We start from the raw sequence: 15,812 nt of genomic DNA, 5'->3' as shown, positions 1-15,812 counted from the left end.
GTATCTTTGGAGTAACCTCCGGGAAGCTTCTAGGATACATTGTCTCAAGCAAAGGTATTGAGGTCGACCCAATAAAGGTAAAAGCAATCATGGAGATGCCACCACCAAAGAACATCAATCAGCTAAGGACATTGCAAGGATGACTACAATCCATCCGAAGATTCATTGCACAACTGGCAGATAAGTGTCATCCTCACTTGTTACACAAGAACATCCGCTTTTAGTGGGATGCCAGATGCCAGCAAGAATTCCGAATGCTTAAAGACTATCTTATGAATACACCATTGCTGATCCCACCAGATCCAAGTAGACCCTTATTACTCTATATCTCAGCATCAAGTACAACATTGGGTGTACTACTGGCATAATACAATGCAGAAGGGAAAGAGTGCACTGTTTACTACATCTCTTGCACACTGGTTGGCTATAAACTCAATTACACACCTATTGAGCGAGCTTGCCTAGCAGTAAGCTTGGTAGCCACAAAATTGAGGCACTATCTATTAACACACAAGGTATGACTCATTGTAAAGATTGATCCACTCAAGTATTTACTCAGCAAAGTAGCATTGACAGGCCACTTGGCCAAATGGGTGATGATTCTAAATGAATTTGACATCGAGTATGTGGACCATAAAGCTATCAAAGGTCAAGTTATTGCGGATCAGTTGGCCGATGCACCACTCATAGGCGATCATCCTCTTATTTCCAATTTTCTAGATGAAGAGATATTCATGATCACAATAGCACAACCATGGAAACTATACTTTGATGGTTCATACACTAAGCATGGCTCGGGGGTAGGCATTCTGTTTATCATGCCTCAAGGTGACAACATCCCGAAGTCTTATAAGCTCACATTTCCATGCACTAACAACATAGCAAAATATGAGGCCTTGATCAAAGGACTCAGGCTATCCGTACAATGGAAATTACAAGAACTACAAGTATATGGTGACTCACAATTGGTCATTCGATAAGCAACTGATGAATATCAGACAAAGGATGATAAACTCATGCCATACAAGGAAATGGTGGACAATCTAAAGTCATCATTTACTACAATTTCCTTTGAATAGATACCTAGAGATCAGAATCAAGCTACTGACGCTATGGCTACCATCGTATCTCTCCTAGATCTTCCACAGAATTCAACACACTACGAGTTCTTGGTAGAACAAATTTGGATTCCCGCTTATGATATCCCCAAATCTGAGATGATATGTCACCTTGTCGGTTTCGAATCCCCATGGTACGGTGAATTCTACACCTATCTTCGTGATCACACCCTTCCTCCCAACCAATCGAATAACCAACGTAAAACCTTCATTCGCCAAACTGCTCGATATACCATTATTGCTGAAACCCTATACCGACGCAATCTTGATGGTACTCTCCTTCGATGTTTGGAACAAGATGAGCTAACAAAGGCCTTGGAAGAGGTACATGAAGGAATTTGTGGAACCCATGCAAGTGGTTTGTCATTAGCCAAGAAACTCTTGGGCAATGGATACTATTGGCCATCTATGGAAAAAGACTCCTACTACTTTGGCAGGAAGTGCAAGAAATGCCAAATTCATGGAGACCTAATACATGCACCGGCATAGGAACTGCAACCAATCACAACACCATGGCCTTTTTTTCAATGGGGTCTTGACCTTGTGGGTAAAATCCATCCATCTTCATCCAATGGCCACAAATTTATTATTACCACCACCGAATACTTCACAAAGTGGATCGAAGTTGTTCCACTTACCCAAGTCACCGGCAAGAAGATCGCCTCATTCATCCTCAATTACATCATTTGCCAGTATGGTGTACCCATGTCCATCATCACAGATAACGGCCTTCCTTTCAAAAATCAAGATGTCCGCGAACTTTATGAGAAATTTCACATCCAACACCGCTTTTCCACTCCATACTACCCACAAGGAAATGGTCAGGCCGAAGCATTGAATAAAAACATATTGCAGATCCTAAAGAAGATAGTCAATGATGTCGGTTGTGATTGGCACATTCAATTGAATCCAGCACTATGGGCATATCGAACTAGCATTCGAACCCCTATAGGCACAACTCCCTACTCATTGGTCTATGGTGCTGAAGCTATTCTACCTATTGAGGTCGAGATACCATCACTACAGGTTTCCTTGAATAATATGATAGATGATGAAGTATACAAATTCTCACACCTTCAGGACTTAGAGCTACTTGATGAGAAGCGATAAGCTGCATACAACCACCTCAAAGCCTATCAGCAACACATGAGTAGAAGTTATAATCATCGAGTTAGGCCTCGTATGTTCGAGGTGGGTGATCTTGTTCTTCAAGAAAATCCTCGTAACCAACTAAACAAAGAACATCAAGGAAAGTTTGAATCAAATTGGCTAGGCCCATATGTTGTCACTGTTGTATTTGGGTCTAGGGCATATCAGTTGGCTACTTCAGAAGGAGAACCGCTAGCAGATCTGATCAATAGCATGCACCTCAAATGGTTTTACACATAAGATACATAGAGCATCAGGATCCCATATATACTGGAAAAAATACCAAAAATATCCAGATAAATGACCTAAAGAAAATACAAAAACATCAAAAGAGTAAAGAAAAATCATGCATCCAAACGGTGAACAAACACTCCGGTGGCACCTTAGGTAAATGCGATGGTGAAAACCTAGAAAATAGGCACCACTCGTAAAGGCTATGGCTCCATTGTCTTTTAGATATGTTGCGATCACATCTACTTCATACATACATCCATCCATCCATCAACCGTGGCTTGTTATAAATCTACAAATCCAAGAAAGTACTGAATGCATCCTGCATCCCACTTTTTTTATATAGTCATGTCTAAACTGGGGGCACTTCCCTTAACCTATTGATGGAGGTGGATTCTACATTGTCTTATGATTCATTAAAGTTCTTCATTCAAAAAAACCTCACAAAATCCAAAAACATTCAAAACAATTCAAAAATCCAAAAACATTCAAAACAATCATCGAAAATATCAAAACCATTGGAAAACTATCTTGCAAAATCTAAAAACACCAGAAAACATTGAAAATCACACCAAAAACATGGTGCCACATTGTACATACTCATCCAAGCAAATACCAAACAAACATTGAAAAATCCTCACACAATGATCACTTCTCAAATTGACCAAAACAATCGACATCAACAATCAAACTGTCTTCAACAAGGATGCATCCTTCCTTACCAAAACAAAGACAAAATGACATTTTCTTTGACAAGAAAATTGTGTTAAGCTATCAAATACTTGGTTGATTAGTAAAGTAATCTATTCGTTTATATGTATCAGGTTCCTACAACATTGTTTGTGTATCTTCGGCACATTATTCCGATGAATTTCTGGGGCATGTACTAATGGTTTCTACGTGGGAAGTTCACTAATGATCATAGGCAAAAATACAGTCATAGGTCACTACGGATTGCTAACTATAGCGTATACCTTGACCATATGAGCATGAACCATTACCAAGGATCCATATTCTATATTCTTTATGTATATACTGTTTGTTTGTAGGTACAATGCTCTTTCTTTGGTTCCTCCTACCTCATCCAAACTAGATAAAGGTTTTATCTCTTATTACGGTATGCACTTGTCTCAGGATATGATCAGCCTAAGATCAAGGAGGATGATCCAAGTCATGCATGAAAGGAGATAATCCTTGTCTGTTCCGCAAGCAATACTCAGGTCAACTTGATCCCTTATATCAAGTTGCTTGTATTAACTTGCTATATCAAATCCATGTAAGAAATACTCTGGTCATCTTGAATCTTTATGTTAAGTTGCTTGTATTTTCTTACAACATTTTAAAGCTCAATGATGAAAATAGAGAACTATGGATCGTCATCTCATCTCATCTGTATATATTGCATTTCATTGCATTCCACCCATCCATACATTCATAACAACTGCATATCATGCATACATAGTCATAATAATGCATACTCTATTTTACTCATCTTCTTCCATAGGACTCGGTCCTAGTCCTCCATATCTTCTATCTAACATCGAATCCCCCCTCACCCTCCCTATCTTGATCATCAACATCATCCTAATCCCTTCATTGCTTCCCATCCTCACTCATCCACAAAATTAAGCCAGTTACTCTGTCTACACAGATACATCGACTCCCACACACCTAGACTATCAACAGATACTCTGATCAAGTATCTTCAGGTCTCAATAGGTAATCAACCATGGTAATCCTAGACTACATCAGGCATTTATCATAATGACCTAGTCTCAACGGGGTTGCCATGATTCCCCACAACCATCCATCACACGCACACACTATCAATTGATCAACCAATCAAACACAATCCAATAGACAATTACATCAATTGTCTACGTCTCAACGAGAATTTTGCTTCATATACCTTGACTTCATTGGGCAATTACATCAATTGTCCAAGTCACATCAGATCACTTTGATTCACTTACTCAGACTTTATCCTGTCCAAGCGACCAACTGACATCAAATGTCATGCTTTGACTCAACCAGGGCAATTTAACCAATTGCACCAGATTGTCCAACCATTTTGATCAATTATATAGCATCATTCAAAAGCACAACACCACATTTGCACCATATCTCTTGCATAACCTACGGGTACTCACTGGCTTGCCATTTCTCCGTATTCACTCTATTTTTCTTCCATTCTTTCACTGTTGTTGCTAATTTCTTCTATTCTACCTCCCCTTCACTTCTCATTCTTTTTCGAGAGATAGCCCGATTTTTCAAAAAAAATTAGCCCATCTCTCGAGGGGGAATACCACCCACTAAATTAACATTTATGGGGCATATTTCTTCCCACCTATTTTTCTTTCTTTGAAATGACGCGATAAAACCGCACCGTCTCAAAGAGGGGCGAATGTAGTCACATAAAACTATCCACTTAATTAAATGAATATTTAATATTTATTTGATTATTTAACCATCAATTAATAATTAATTAAATTAATATATTTAATTAATTCATCTTAACCCTCTTCTCCTATTAATTAAATAAATTATTCAATTTATTTGATTTAATTCACTTAACCAAATTCAAACCATTAATTAAATAAATAAATCATATTTGTTTAATTAAATCTTCTCTTACATTTAAATAAATTAATATTTATTTAAATCCCCCAAAATCCCACCTCTCACATTTAAATAAATTAACATTTATTTAAATCACCTTTATCCTCCACCCACTTGTATTTTCTTACAAATGCAAGTTGCACAACTATTTTAAATAAATCATTTATTTAAAATCATCGTTATCCTCCACCCACTTATATTTTCCTACAAATGCAAGTTGCACAACTATTTTAAATAAATCATTTATTTAAATCACCTTTATCGTCCACCCACTTGCATTTTCCTACAAATGCAAGTTGCACAACTATTTTAAATAAAAAAATTATTTATTTAAAATCCTATTTATCCTCACCCACTTGAAACCTTTAATGGTTTCCCTTAAAGTCTTCAAACTTAATGGCTTCCTTCTAGAGTCTTCTTAAGCCTTTAATGGTTCCCCTTAAAGTCTTCAAATTTAATGGCTTCCTCCTAGAGTCTTCTCAAACCTTTAATGGTTTCCCTTAAAGTCTTCAAGCATTTAACGCTTTATCTTCCTTTTTCTCATTTAAATAAATTAATATTTATTTGAATATTTACCGAAATGCAAATTACACCATTTAATTGAAATAAATGATTTTATTTTAATTGAAAATACCAAAATTCCTCCCACTTGCATTTTCCTACAAAATCCACTTGCATGCCTAAACCCCTTCTAGATTCTTCTAACCCTTCCTAATTAACCTAATCCATCCCCTAAATATTGTCACATTCCTAAGCAAATTGGAGTCACTTCTCAAAGACTCCAAAGTCTTTGAAAAGCAATTAATGCTTTGTGTGTTCAACAAATTAACCTCTAAAGTCTTCCAAACCACTTATGGCTCTTACATGACCATTAATGGTTAATTCCACTTGCACCCATGGTTAGGGACTTTGACCCCTAGCTTAACCCTCATGTAACCCATGTGTCTCCTCAGGCATTTATTTCTTTGACTAAGGTAGCCATTTAACCCTTGCACATTCATTTATCCCTTGGATAAAAGGAATATCCATTAACCTAACCCTAACCCAACCCCCTAGGGTAACCATCATGTCCCCTCAAGCATTTAATGCTCTTTATCTCTCCTCTCAAGCCTCCTCATGGTGACACTTGTTAGCATGGGATTAGGTTGAAAGTCTCACATGGATTGAATATCTTTCAATCCTAACCCTTGTTAAGATTGCTCAATCTTAACCCTTCATTTCCCCATTTCTTCTATAAGTAGAACCCTTCTCCTCAAGCAAAGGAGGAAGCATTAGAGTATTGTTGTTATACTGGTATTAGCATAGAGATTTTTCATAGCATCACTATCTACACTTGCATAGCATTTGCTTATCATATTCAACCATCTTGAATCTCCATATGGCATCCATGACTAGTGCTAAAAGCTGAGAGCTACACTCATTTGGGACTTGGAGAGGGGAGAAACAAGGGAGAAGCATCAAAAGGCATCATGGAAGCATCTTAGGGAGGCTCTTCTCCTTTCTTTTATTTTGTTAAACTTCTTTTATGCTTTTTGAAATCTCTTTTGATATGTTTGGAATGGTTTTTAGTTCTTTGTTTTGTTTTTATGGTTGAAACTAACCTATTAACATTGAACTTTGTTGTTGCCTTGTCCCCATTTCCATGACATCAGCTACCATACCCAAAACCAACCGAATCATTTGCATTTTCACAACCAGAGAAAAAATTTCAGTAAAATCAATGCCCTTTTGTTGAGCAAAACCTTTCACCAACAATCTAGCCCTGTATCATTTCCATCCTGCATCTTCTTCTTTCAGCCTGTAGACCCATTTATTTTTCAAAAAATTTCAATTTGGGGGAGGAGTTACCAAATCCCAAGTATCATTTACTCGTAAAGACTCCAATTCATTCTTCATAGCATCCATCCAATGAACCGAATTCACATCATTGCAAGCTTGTTTAAACATTTGAGGCTTTGTCTATTTAGAGTATAATGAAAATAATAATTCATAATCATCGAATTTGCTTGGACGTTTCCGTTCTATTGTAGACCTTCGTAGCTGAATACTATGTCCAATTTCTTCATTGGGCACTTCATCAAGACCCTTTGTATTTTCACCAACAAATTTATTTCCACCATACTGTGGATATTCACCTTGCAAAGCCCCTTGTGTTTGAATTTGAGTGAAAGCTGATTGTGTAGATGTATTTTGGTCATTAGCAATGACTGATTCAGAGGCAAGATGTTGTGACTGCTGGGAATTAGACCATGATGTGGGAGTAGAAATTTGAATTTGGGGCTGGGTTGTGTCCAATGATTGAGTTTGGACAGTAGTGAAAGGACATCGCATAGCAGTGGATAGGTGGAATGTAACTCAAGGAACTCTTTGCACATGATTGCCATTGTCAAACAAATCAAATTTAATAAAATCAACAGAAGTAGAATTCTAATTGTGCAAACCTAAGAAAGACTTCTCATTAAAGATAACATCCCTGTTGCGTATAACTTTTTGAGCAACCAGATCCCACAAACGAAAACCAAATTGGTGCTCACCATACCCCAGAAATACACACCTTTTAGATTTGAAATCCAATTTCATTCTCTGCTCTTTGGGAATGTGAACATAAGCATCACAGCCAAAAACACGTAAATGATTGAAAGAAATTATTTTACAAGTCCACCTCTCTTCCAGAATGTCAAAATCAAGACGAGATGAAGGAGCACAGTTGATTAGATAAACCATTGTATTACATGCCTCTGCCCAAAATTCTTTCCCCAAACCTGCATTTGAGAGCATACAACAAGCTCTTTCCAAAATAGTCCAATTCAACCTCTCAACTACACCATTTTCCTGAGGTGTGAAGGGGACTGTTTTAATCCTTCAAATACCATTATCTGCACAAAATTTGTCAAATTTCGAAGAGAAAAACTTGCAACCATTATCCATTAGTAGACATTTAATTTTCTTCCTAATCTGATTTTCAACCATAGCTTTAAAAATTTTAAATTTGGAAAACACTTTTGATTTTGTATGCAGCATATAAATCCACACTTTTCAAGTGAAATCATCAAGAAATGTAACAAAATAGTTTGCACCACTGATAGAAGTTACCTCCATAGGACCAAAAACATCGAAATGCACAAGCTCTAAGGGAGAAGATTTCTTCTCATGACCCATCCGCACAAAGCTGGTTCAATTTTGTTTGCCATAAAGGCAATGTTCACATAAAACCAAATCAATTGATTTAAGACCCGGAAGTTGATCTCGTCAAAGCATAACTTCAAGACCCTTCTTGCTCATATGACCTAGCATCTTGTGCCAAAGTTCAACATTGCTGTCCGTAATAGCCATAGCAACTCCCACTTCATTATTGCACTCTAAAACATACAAACTTACTAATTTCTTCCCCTTTGCTAAAACCAACACACCTTTTGTTACTTTCCATGAATCCAATGAGAAATTAACATCGCAGCCTTGAGCATAAAGCTAGCTAACAGAAATTAGATTTCTTTTAAGTGTAGGAACGTGTCTAACATCTTTTAAAATCCATTGTTCATTTTCCAGCGACAATAAAACATCACCTTTTCCTACAATATCACATTCTTTGTTATCCCCAAGAAAAACTTTACCAAATGAACCTACTTGATAGTTTGTGAAAGCACTCCGACATGGAGTAGCATGAAATGAGGCTCTGGAATCGAGAACCCATGAACTTGCATTTGTGTCACCAGCTGCCAGAACCAACACACCATCATCTTTAGTAGCTGCAGTGTTGACACCATCATTTATCACTTTATTTTGAGTCTTTTTGTAATTCCAGCATTGCTTCTTGGTATGTCCTGGTTTACCACAAAACCAACAGGTGCCATTTCTGCCTCTAAACTTTAAATGATGTGCAGATTTTGACCTTCCATTGTTGTTATGTTGGCCTCATTCACAACTTCTACCTCTATTGCTTGTACTCATAGCAGTGAGTGCATCACCAAAGGAAGATTCTTGATTCTTCCTTCACATGTCTTCACTGAGAAGTGTAGCAGCAACCTCATCAAAATTCAATTTAGTTTTGGTAGCCACCGAAGTGCTAGCTGCCATTACCACCCCTTCCCAACTATTTGGTAAGGAACATAGCAACAAAATAGCTTTCATTTCATCATCTAATGTGATTCCTACTGAAACCAATTGAGAAGCTAGAGTATTGAACTCATTGAGGTGATTCACCATAACTCCGCCTTCTTTCATCTTCAGATTGTATAACTTTTTCATGATAAAAACCTTGTTCGATGCTGAAGCAATCTTTTACAATGAGGATAACTTATCCCACAACTCCTTCATTGTTTTCTATGCTAAAACATTAAACAATACATTGTTTGAGAGTGATAGAAAAATCATTGCTCTTGCTTTCTGATCAAGGTTTTCCCACTCTTCATCTAACAATTTGCCTTGCGCTTTCGCCTTTCCTTGCAATGCGGGCGAGAGATCCTGCTTAATAAGCAGTGACTCCATCTGCAATTTCCATAACCCAAAATTTTGACCTGCAAACTTTTCGATCTTCCATTTATCTGCCTCATCCATGGCTCCGAAAGAACTTTACCGATTGGCAAAAAATCAAATCAAGTTGTCCCAGCTCTGATACCAATTGTTGAGTTATAAAGAACACAGGAGAAAAATAAAATGAAATAAAAACCAAACAACATGCACAGAAAGAGACAAGAAAATTATAGTGGTTTGTCCAATCTGGACTACATCCACTCTTCAAGCAGGGGGCAACTCTTTTATTAAAATTACATCCATGCAATACACAGCAACACTCAGCTATATCTCTATTAACCATCACAACAGCTGGGATAAGCAACGGTTTTGGAATCATATTCTTTAGTTACATGCAAGCCCGAATGATTGGGCTTCACTGACATGCAACGTTACAATGCAGAGCCATTACAACAATATCATTTAACTGTATAAATATTGGTATGCCAAATGCGTTTTAAGACAATGGAGAAGTATAATAATATTAATCGAATGACACATCTAAATATTGAGCTTCCCATAACAAAACATGGCTCGATTCGCATACCTGAAAGCTTGTTGTTCTGGTGCTAGTCGAAGAAGTTGTGTTGTTTTCTTCTCTGCAACACAAAAATGTGGAAAGAGATCAAGATTAGATGCCATGACATGGTGAAAGGAACAACAAATCATCGAAGAAAATCCATTACAAAATACGACGATTGCAGAATAGTTTGCATACTTAATCTATTGTTGTTCAAATGCGAATTGTTTCTTCCTCTTGCTTGGGATCAAAAACGTTTTTTCTCTCTTCTCGGGAGGATTATTATATAGCATGAACTTGTTTGCTGAAACCCTTCCACTTTCCTTCATAATGAATGCAACTCTGAGGGTAGCATGCAGTAGTCTAAAATTGCGTTACAACGAATGACATTACAGTAACATTACATTGCGTTACAATCGTAGCTTGCATGAACCGTTATAGTGATGTTCGTGCATTAGAGATGAGCATGCAATATTCATTGTTGATGTAACTGTCGGAAAATCTTTTTTCTTCCACACAACTTGAGGTGGTGTTTGGTCTTCCATCATGTCCGTTTTCTTTAATGTTTACAGAGAATATTCTAATTTTATTCTATCCTTCACTCCCCTGCTGAGACTGTATAGGAATGCCACGCCTCTCGGCGTAATCACTGAAGTTCGGGGATGGGCATCAAGCCATTTTGGGCAGCTCTCGTCCTGCTCCAAAAGACAAGCCCACCCGTTCACATCTTTTCCTTGGAGGAAATTGGGAAGAAACACAGGACCTATTGCCAAAGCAGGGCAGCCATTACAGGACAGCGGGCTTACCGTGTCGGGAGCCTCCAGCTCATCGAACGTGTTGACCAGCACATAATCTCCCTTACTTTGAAATTGGGATTCACGGAGACAGTGCTGAAAAAAAAAGTCTGATGGATCGCTAGCGCGATAAAAGGAAAGTAGATCGGTCGGCAAAAAACGCGGAAGATTACCTGGCAAACAATTAATCACTTTGTCTGCCCTCTTCGATTCTTCCACTGAAATTATAAACGTTCAGTTATTACAAGCATTTTTGAGCAATCAAAATAAACTTGAGGATTACTCCCATAGATTTGTACCTTTGACAGGAATATGTCCGCGGGAGAGGAGAAGGCTGGCGTTGCACTGAGCAATGGAAGAGGCGGCGCACATTGTCCAAAAGATGACTCGGGGCAATTCCATCTTGTTGGCCACTTCATAAGTGCAAGACATAAAAGTTTCTGTTATAATGCAAGTGAACGGAGGAGTTCCGTCAGATAAGCTGCACAGCAAATGATACTCCAAGACGGGGCCAAGTTTTTCCATTGCCGTTGCATACTCAGCAGGATTGGAGAGACGGCCAAGATCTGGCGGCAACCCATCTGGAATGGTGAGAAACCTAAATGTTGAGGTGGAGTGTTCATCATCATTATCAAAATCAGCCGCTCTGGACATGCACTGCTGACTCCACTCCGTGTTGAAGAAGGTGATGAAAACTTAAGATAGTTAGGATTAAATGTAGAGATGAAAAACTTAAATTGATTTCAGAGTCTTGGAAAGATAAATGAGAGTAAATGAGAGACAAGTGACTTCACATGATTGGTTGATGGAGAGGAACCCAACATTAAAGAATATTCTATGGTGAAGAATCATTTTGAAGAAATGGGAGAGTGAGATGGAAAAGTGGTAGTTTGGAGTATCATAAGGGGCATATGAGTCCTTTGTTCTATGTAACAGGTTATCAAGGTCCATGTCACATGAACTAGGGGACATGACTTGTGTACGAGGGTTATAATTATATACACTTGAGGATGTGTAAGATTTATGAAAGATCGAGTGAGGTTAATGTGTACAAGTGAGAGATTAATAAATTGATAAATTTTAACTCACTAAAGTAAAATAGATGAAAAATAAACAAACATGTATATTTAATTATTTTTTTTGAGAGGGAATAGAAAAAACTAAGAAAATAAATCTTTAAGTTCATTTTCTTAAAATGAGTTTTTAAGAATAATGCTTAAAATATTCTATGTTAAAAATGAGATTGAGTGATTAGTGAATTTATTAATTAAATATAAATATTATTTAATTAATGAGAAGATGGAAATTGATTAAATTGATTAATTAATTAGTTAAATAGACATTAATTAATTGATTAAGAAATATTTGTAAAAAGGGCAATTTAAAAATTCAAAATAGTCAGTAGAGACTATCAAAAAATTGTATTATTGACATATTGTGAGAAAATTTCTACCAAAATATAAGTTAGCAACAAAAAAATAATCATATATTTTTAATAATTGAATAATTCATTATTCAAAAATATCTACTTAACTTTGTTTGGATTCTAATTTACCCTTAGGTGAGGCATATGAAACATTTAAATATATCGAATACAAAAATATTGCTTGTCATTTGCTACAATTTTACTAGATCAAGTGCAAACAAACAATTGGAACACAATCAATTACTCATTCAATGAATAAATAATGGATAAAATGTGCATCACATAGAAAATTTTCATTGATTACATGGAGCATTGTAATTGATTAGAACTTCAATCTCTTAAATGATATTAAGAAAGATGACTCAGTAATTGAGCATCCTAACTTAGTGCCTTTCAAAATCATATGGCCATTTCAAATCACTCCTAATATTTTACATTGGCTTACTTGACAAGGTTTCTACTTATAACCAATGTTTTATGTCCACATCAATATGTTTTTTTGTTGAAGTGCCCAAAGAGACCTCGAGAAAATATAGATCACTTATTGTTCACTAAACAATAATAATTGTGTATTAAGTCATATTTTATTGGTGCATTGATGAGACATTACATTACATGATCTGTTACTTTTTAGATCAGAAAAATATATTTCATTTAACTATAAATACTTACAATCAATGATAACAATATTAAAATCAGAATTACTAGTTTTATTCTATTAAAAATATTGAACATTAAACAAATAAATATTATAGAAACTATTCAAACATGCTAACTACTAAATTCTCACTGTAAATTTTGAAGTTTATATAAATGATTACAATAAAAAGTTTTATAAACTCTGAATCTCATTGAATGTCGATATTGAGTAAAGAGTGTTTCTAATGAAAATTGTGGAATTGTATGCCCATAAAAACTGTTAAAGTTTCACAAATGCTTTAAATCAGCAATGATTGGCGAGGAAATTCAGTGCTTGGACAATACATTTATAATGTCAAAGTTCAATATCATCATAATTTTTTTCAAAGTTATTCGCGTACGCTTTATACTGTCATCTAGAAAAAAAAGTCAACAAAACGATCAATTATCAGTAAACGTGTTGTCAGAAAGGAACGTACAGCTCACTCTTCCCTCATAAGACCGGCAGATGAGATAACTTAATTAAAAGTTTTTATTTATTTATTTGATAAAATCAAATATGATTAAAAATATTATTTATCTCACTATTTCAGAGATTAAATAGTTTCTGTAGATTAAATAAAAAACATTAACAATCGTTTTTTATATAAAATATAGAAATACAAATATTTGAAGAGTATAATTTTATATTAATATATTTAAAATTAAGAGTTGGTTTGGAGAGATTTTTATGTAATTTGTTTTAATGCTTATTATTATGTTGGATTTTCAAGATTCTGAAAAAGGGCTGGTATAATTTACCTTTGTATTGGAATATACTGGTTTTTCAAGATTGTCAAGGAGGGGTTGGTGTAATTTGTTTTTGCATTGAAAATTTGTTTTCAAATGATTAAAGGAAAATCTGGGTTTGAAACCTAAAATACAAAAAGATGCCAACAAGATACACATAGCCAACCCATAATCAAGCAACAATAAAAATAAGAAATAGGCCGCAATCACAATAGACCTTAAACACAGAACAACAGAAACTTAACAAAGATCTTTCAAGGATTCAACAACTTTTGCTTCAATTTGGTCCAGATTTTGAGATAGTTTCTTCAGATCTTCCAACTCATACTTGGTGTGCTCCATAGACTTTCTAAGGTTCCCTTGGGTAGAAAATTTGTTGATAATATTTAGTATCGAAGCAAATTATTATTTTTATTTTTCCAATAAAGAATAGACAGATAATAACTTTTCATCATTGAATATGGTAAATCATATATAATGAGAACAAAAAAATGATATTATTCAGTAAAAATTTGATAATATTGACATTTCATATAACTAAAATATTAGAAATATATATGATCAAATACAACATATATTTGTAATATAAAATTTCTTCAAGTCTCAAGTAATTGAAAAGATAAATAGTAGAAAATACCAATATGGATGGCCTTATATTAGATGCACAAAAGTAATAAAATAAAACAGTAGTTACCTCACAAATGGAAAATTATATATTTACATAATGTGCATCTATCAATCAAGTAGATGATAAATATATTCAAATATTGTTTATTATTCTTTATTGACCCTAATACATTTGTTTAATATTACTTATTAAGAATAAATTATCTTTGTTTAATTAATTAAATATATATTAATAGTTTTTTTTTCCTCCTCCACCTCTATCCATACTATCTTCCTTAACATGTATAGATACATAGTATACCTTTTTTTTCACACCTTCAAGTATTCTCTCTTCCTAAAGACGTTTTACGGAGCAGTAACCATACCATTACTTATATTACTTAATCTTCAACCACCACTGAGATTTAGACAAATGTATAAAAATATGCACTTGGGGCATTTCTCACTCAACATAATCATTAGATTGCCTATCACTGTAAGAAATTTTGTGCACTAAAAAGGAACAATCCAACGTATCATTGTTACATTTATGTTATTCTTTAGGTATGGAAGCTTGGAGTGGAAACATTATATCTTGGGAAGGAGAACTCCACGCAAATAGATGGCAAGCCACTTCAATTCATGTATACTGATTATAAGTTACAACAACAAAATATTAAAAATGTTGTTCTTATCTTGAACAGTTTAATCTAAACATCAAGTATCAATTCGATTGCTAATTATTTGAGTCATCTATCAATTCAAGGTCTCCTTAATGTTCTTTATGCATGTGGACAAGCAGTCAATCAATGGTAAGAGTTATATTCTTTTAACAAGGATTTTGTGATATCTATCAAAAGTAATTTTGTGCTAATTTAGTTTCAAATATATATGTAAAAGATGGACTTGTATACCACCTTCAGTATTTGTAGAATATATATGAGGCAAAGAGATAGAAATTAATATCAATGATCCATTTCAATAAGTTAAAATACACTTTGGAGTTCAAAATCTTCTTGAATGTTGTAAATGTATTTAGTTTGTAAATAACATGTTAAAAATTTCCAAATACATTTATCTTGTACTACATGTACAATTAACAAATTGGTCAACAAAAAACAAGCAATGCTAACAAAATTGTAGGAGTGTAATCTCATCAACTTTCACTAGGACCACCCTACTACCAAACATGATAATTATTTTGCTTTTGTAGTGGTTGATAGATTCTCAAATATGGTATTATGATGTATAGATTGAAGTGATAAACAATATGATAATACATCTTCTCAAAGTGTACAATTTAAAGCAACACAATTAGGATGAAATCCTACCTTTCATTCAAGAATAGTAAAGTGAATCTCTACACAACTCTATAATAATCATTTAAATTTGTGTGTGTTTCCAATCTTTCC

Source organism: Cryptomeria japonica, chromosome 1 (genome assembly GCF_030272615.1).
Source record: "Cryptomeria japonica chromosome 1, Sugi_1.0, whole genome shotgun sequence".
NCBI lineage: Eukaryota > Viridiplantae > Streptophyta > Pinopsida > Cupressales > Cupressaceae > Cryptomeria > Cryptomeria japonica.
This window is presented reverse-complemented; position numbering follows the sequence as displayed.